Here is a 6,000-nt window from a genome sequence, read left to right as displayed (position 1 = left end):
GGTAAAAACCTTGGGGATACAGGGTGAGTGATACGGCCATAAGTATCACCTACATTTAACCATCAGATCTATTTTATTAGGCTATTCTGACAGAGGCTCTGGATCTTTTACCTAGAAACATGATTCAGTGCTTCACAGTAAACTTCCCTACTTTTAATTCCAGGACCTTTATACATATATGCCTTACCTTCTTCCTCCCTGGCCTCCTCCCCATCCCTAATCCCTACATGCCCTCTTATCTCCTATATACACCAGATGCTAAAGTTGAGAAGCCTGGAGTATGTAAAAAGTTGAGCTCTTCCCCACTGGGATGCTATCTAGACAAATTGGACTGGGCCTGTGGGTCATCTGCCCACACATCTTCAAGAATACTTGCTGAGTTTGTTCATTGACTATCCATCAAATTCAGATTGAGCCTCATTCCTATTCAGATTTATTCAGATGTCTCCTTCTGTTTGCTCAGTATCTGACCTCTTCTCTCTCCCATTCGAACACTGAGGGTAAAATAGAATAAAGCACTAAAACAAAACAAATTAAATAAATACAAATGTCAAAGTATTCCCTGAGCTTCTGCTGTCAGGGAGATATTTAATATTGTCTTAGAGGAAGCATCATCATGCCCAACAGAAGAATCAGTTTTCTGTTAAGATATCAATAAGGTAGTGATTTTCCTCTACAGAAGAAGAGTATCAGCTGCCTCTCATTCCTACGAGGTACACATTATTGAGAGCAGCAGAGGACCCAGCTCAACGAATGAAAAGCTCTTGCCACTGATGACAAAAAACAGTGGCAAATCTTTTTGTAGAAAATATTGGAGGTTGTAAAACCCTGCTGAAATCAGGTGATAAAGATTTGAACTTGAAACAAAAACTAAAGCAGAGAACTAGAAAATAATGCCAAAAACTCTAAAGAGAACAACCTTTCTTGGTAAAAGGTGAACAGAATAACATGGGAAGAAGCAAAGATTTCTAATCTTGTGTGGAAGAAGTGGTATTCAGAACAGTCCAGAAAAAAAGATTCTGAGCCATAATGAGAAAACATTGTCACCATTTTTTTTTATACAACGGGGAATAGGGAACTGACATCAGATTTCACTGCATATTGTGCATCGATACTGAATATATTGTGATGGAGACTTGGCAGCCCTCCCAGTGCTGCTTCCAATTCCAGCTTAGTCTCTATTTGATTTTCCCTGACGGATTATAGTGACTGTGTCTTGTGATGTAGCTTAAGACAGGGCACTTACGTGCCCTGATGCAGAAGGTTATGTCCAAGAGGGAAAAATGAGACATATATCTCTCAAGCATTGCTGTGCATCCAACAGAATTGCTCAGTGTTAAGAATTGAGAGCTAGAAATTATTTTTGAATTTTCCCAACCATGCTAATGGTAGCTGTGGCTCAGTGGCAAATTTTAATTATTGCTGCATTCATCTCCACTTTCTGAACGAAGAGTAATCTATCCTCTTTTTGAGACCTATACCTCTTTATAAACCATGCTGAGGTCATATCACCTTGCAATAAAAAATCTGCAGGAGTTGATGGGTGCCTGTTAACTCTGTGCCTGGCATTCAAAGTCATGCCAATCAGGTCCATTATGAATTTCCCTGTACCCCTCCTCTTTCGTTCTAGCTGTTCACTTCCTACTCTAAGCAACCTAAATTATACTGCATACTTTCCCATGTTTCTTTCTTTTCCATGCAGGCATTTATCTTGGATGGGGTTATAACCCACCCATCCTACCTCTGTGTTCACATTTCATCTAGAAATTTATCCAATAGAATCCAAGACAAAAGCTTCATAAAACCACAGCCAGAAGCCATCATTTCTTTCTCTAAGACCTTTATACATCATTTTCACATGAGTCCTATAGTTAATTTCCTATATTTTTATTTACTTTCATACTTATATAATATCTTTCAAAAATTCATAAGCTTCTTAAAGGTAGGAGCTCCATAGACTGTGGCTCGAGGTCTTGAAATTAGTAAGTGTGAAACAAAACCTTGCTGAATAAATGAATGTGTAATCACTCTTGTTCTCTTTTAAAATCACATAAAGGTGTAAAGGATCAGTAGAGACAAGTATGTCTATATGACTATAATAATTATAGGAGTATAAATATAGATATCAAACCCTTCAACATTAAGAATTAAAAATAAAGATCCAGAAAGTCTGACATTATGGCATGACCTTCCAGATTCACATATTCACAGAAGAAACAGTTCAATAGTTCACACTACAGCAGTTACCAAAATATGTCATCATTGGAAGTAGGGTTACGATATTACATTTTGAGGCAGAACACTGTTTCTACAGAATTAAAGAGATCTATTCGTGCTCTTATTTTGGGATTCTCTAACACAATTTAAAAAAACAAATGATTCTTGCAATATTAGTCTTTTGATATATTCCATGAACAAAAGATACTGTGTTCAAATATGTTGGAGAAACTATGCAAATTATGCCTTCTTCTTAAAAGTTTGTAATATAAAGTGATATGTTAAAGGTTTCCAAAAATTAGACAGCTTTTAGAAAGATTGTTTAACCTTGTTTTACCTTGTCTCTCAATTATGATTGTCCTTGCAACAGTCTGTTTCATAAAACTATATATATTCCAAGGAAAGAGTCTTCCATGGAATTTTTAAAAATTTCTTCATTTAATATTTCTATAAAATACTTACTTTTATATGTAAGATATTACTTGACTTCAAAACTCAAAGGATCTGTTTTAATGCCACCGCGAGGGTTAAGTATTTATAATACTTTACTTTTTGTTTATAAATGATCAAGCTGCTGTGACGTGAGTGCCAAGGCACAGGTAAGAGGTAGGCCTGCAGCTTTGCCCACTGTTTGTACCTGTATATATGTGATACGGTTAGGCTGTGTCCCTACCCAAATCTCATTTCTAATTGTAATCCCCATGTGTTGGGGAAACAACTGGTGGGAGGTGATTGGATCATGGGTTTGGTTTCTTCCCTGCTGTTCTCGTGATAGTAAGTTCTCATGAGATCTGATGGTTTAAAAGTGTGTGACAGTTCCCCATCGCTCACTCTCTCCTGTCATCATGTGAGACATGCCTTGCTTTCTCTTCACCTTCTGCCATGATTGTAAGTTTCCTGAGGCCTCCCCAGCCATGAAGAACTATGAGCCAATTAAATCTGTTTTCTTTATAAATTACCCAGTCTCTGATAGTTCTTTATAGCAGTGTAAGAATGGACTAATACAATGTGGAACACAAGTAATAGGAGAGTGGGAGTATGAAAGTGTCCCCTTATACTTTAGCTGTTAGCAAAAGTGGAAGCATAGTCTAAATATGCATTTATTAAATCTCAAAATCCATTTCTGCTGTAGCATTTTTTCCCTTGATTATATTTGCTTCATTCTTCAATTCTTTCTTGAAAAACTGCTCTGGTTCGTATATACTCCACTTGTTTTTTATGATGATTTACAATTCTGTTCTAAGTCTTCCAAATATATTTATTATAAATTACATAATTGCATTTCCATAATGTTGTATAACACACTTTGCTGCCTCATCTCATACCCTGTAGAACTATATTAAATCAATAACATGATTATGGCTTAAATTTTTTAGTGTTCTAGTTACAACATTTAGTTACAACTATCAAACAATAACAAAATATATGATAACATTTACAAGATAAATTTAAGTGCTTTAAATTTATATGTATTCTTGTTTTGAGTGGTGCCACATAATTAGAATATAATCCAGTATGCAATAAAATTTTGCTGAAAAAAATGAATGCATAAGTCATTCTTGTTCTCTTTTACATTCACATAGAGGTATAGAGAATTATTAGGAATAACTATAGCAATATATCAATATATTTAAATATCCATGTTTTCCTATATGTTGATATATTTATAAACTGAATAATCTGTACTTACAAAATGTGATGGTAATAAGATTAGTAACTAAAATGAAAAATGAAGGGTCCTCCTGATAATAAATTTTGAAAATGCTTCACTAATAAAACCATCTTTCTCCACAGCCATCCCCAAAATTCTAATGCAACAAAATAGTAAGCATAGTCTAAGATTTGGAATACCATAATGCTGGTGCTATGGTTTGGATGTGCTTTGTCCCCACAAAAACTCATGTTAAAATTTGATCCCTGGCTGGGCACGGTGGCTCATGCCTGTAATCCCAGCACTTTGGGAGGCCGAGGTGGGCGAATCATCTGAGATCGGGAGTTCGAGATCAGCCTGACCAACATGGAGAAACTCCGTCTCTACTAAAAATACAAAAAATTAGTCAGGCATGGTGGTGCATGCCTGTAATTCCAGCTACTCAGGAGGCTGAGGCAGGAGAATCGCTTGAACTCAGGAGTCAGAGGTTGCGGTGATCTGAGATCCTGCCATTGCACTCCAGTCATTGCACTCTTGTTCCAACAACAGCGAAACTCCATCTCGGGAAAAAAAAAAAAATGTTTTTTGATCCCCAATGTATCAGGGTTGGGAGGTGGGGCCCAGTGAAAAGTGTCTGGGTCATGGGGGCAGATCCCTCATAAACAAGTTAATGCCCTTCTGTGGGGTTGAGTGAGTTCTCAGTCTTCTTGGTTTCTCTTTCTTGCTTCCTTCCTCACCATGTAGTCTCGTTGCACATACCTGCTCTCCTGCTTCATGCCATGAGTTGAAGCAGCTTGAGGCTCTCACCAGATGCAGCTGCCCAATCTTGGACTTTCCAGCCATCAGCACCTTGAGCCAAGTAAACTTTGGGTTTTTTTTGTAAATTACCTAGCTTCGGGTATTCTGTTATAGCTACAAAAATGGACTAAGACAGATATATAGGAATATGTTGTGAAAGTAGGAAAGAAGGTTTGGCCTGCAGCAATATCCAAATGGATTTATACAATAAATATCAAATGTCTAAACATGATACACCTTTGGATAAAAGGTGTATCATGCTACACCTACACCTTTGGATAAAAGTGGCCAAATGAAATTTCTTTAGGTGTAAAGCCCTGTCTTTACCACTAACATACCATATATTTCAAATCCATAGAAAAGAAGTCTCAGTAATTCTGAAGATCTTGAAAGAAAATGTCAAAAGTTTGCAGAATTTTATGGAAAAAATAAATAATCAGGCTCATATTTGGATTCTTAAATTTAGGAACACTCCCAACATCAGAAAGCTAAATGGAAAATATTTGCCAACCCCATCTTTCCATGAGGGGAAGGTATTAATTAAAGAAACACATTGCTCTTTTTCAGAGTGGCTAATGGCTCAATAAGAAAAAAATGCAACATCCTCTAGTTATTACACTTTTCATGGTCAGGGTAGACCATGGAAATATTAGTAGACTGAAACTTGGAAAAATGGAACAGACTTCATAAGGAATAAAACCAATTAGAGTATATGTAAGAGTTCCCTTTCAAAGGGAAAAGAAAACAATAGTATAGAATGAAGTTATGGTAATCTGCTAGATAGAGTTTTTAACTGGCTCTTAACTCTACCCACAGCTGAACAACATAAAAACAGCAAATCTAACAGAGAATGTGATAATATAAAAACAATAGAAATGATCCAGATATATTCCTTATATTCCTCTCACTGGTAATAATGGTTTTTAGGCAGAAAGTATAAAATACAAAACTATTAGTCATTGTACTATGATATTAAAGTGAAAACAAAGGGGTTTTATTTCCCCATTAATATCTTCCAGAAGGGCCAAACCTCAGAGTTCACAGTTTTGTTATTTCCCAAAGAGACGTTAGGTAGACATAGGCTTCATCTAAATGGAATTGCCAATGTTCTAGATCTTTGCAACTAAATCGTTGCTATATTTACTTTGTTTTAAATTACTGGGACAAACATTAGCACTTTTGAATTACTGACTCACTGTCAATACTAGTGGCACTTTCTATTGTATGACCTGATATAACAGGCAGGATTAGACTATGCCTCTTCTGATTTTCCTCTAAACAAAGATACCTTGTTTTTGGGTACATAATGAAACTCACATGAAGGTAGAGCAGGG

The sequence above is a fragment of the Chlorocebus sabaeus genome, chromosome 15 (genome assembly GCF_047675955.1).
Source record: "Chlorocebus sabaeus isolate Y175 chromosome 15, mChlSab1.0.hap1, whole genome shotgun sequence".
NCBI lineage: Eukaryota > Metazoa > Chordata > Mammalia > Primates > Cercopithecidae > Chlorocebus > Chlorocebus sabaeus.
This window is presented reverse-complemented; position numbering follows the sequence as displayed.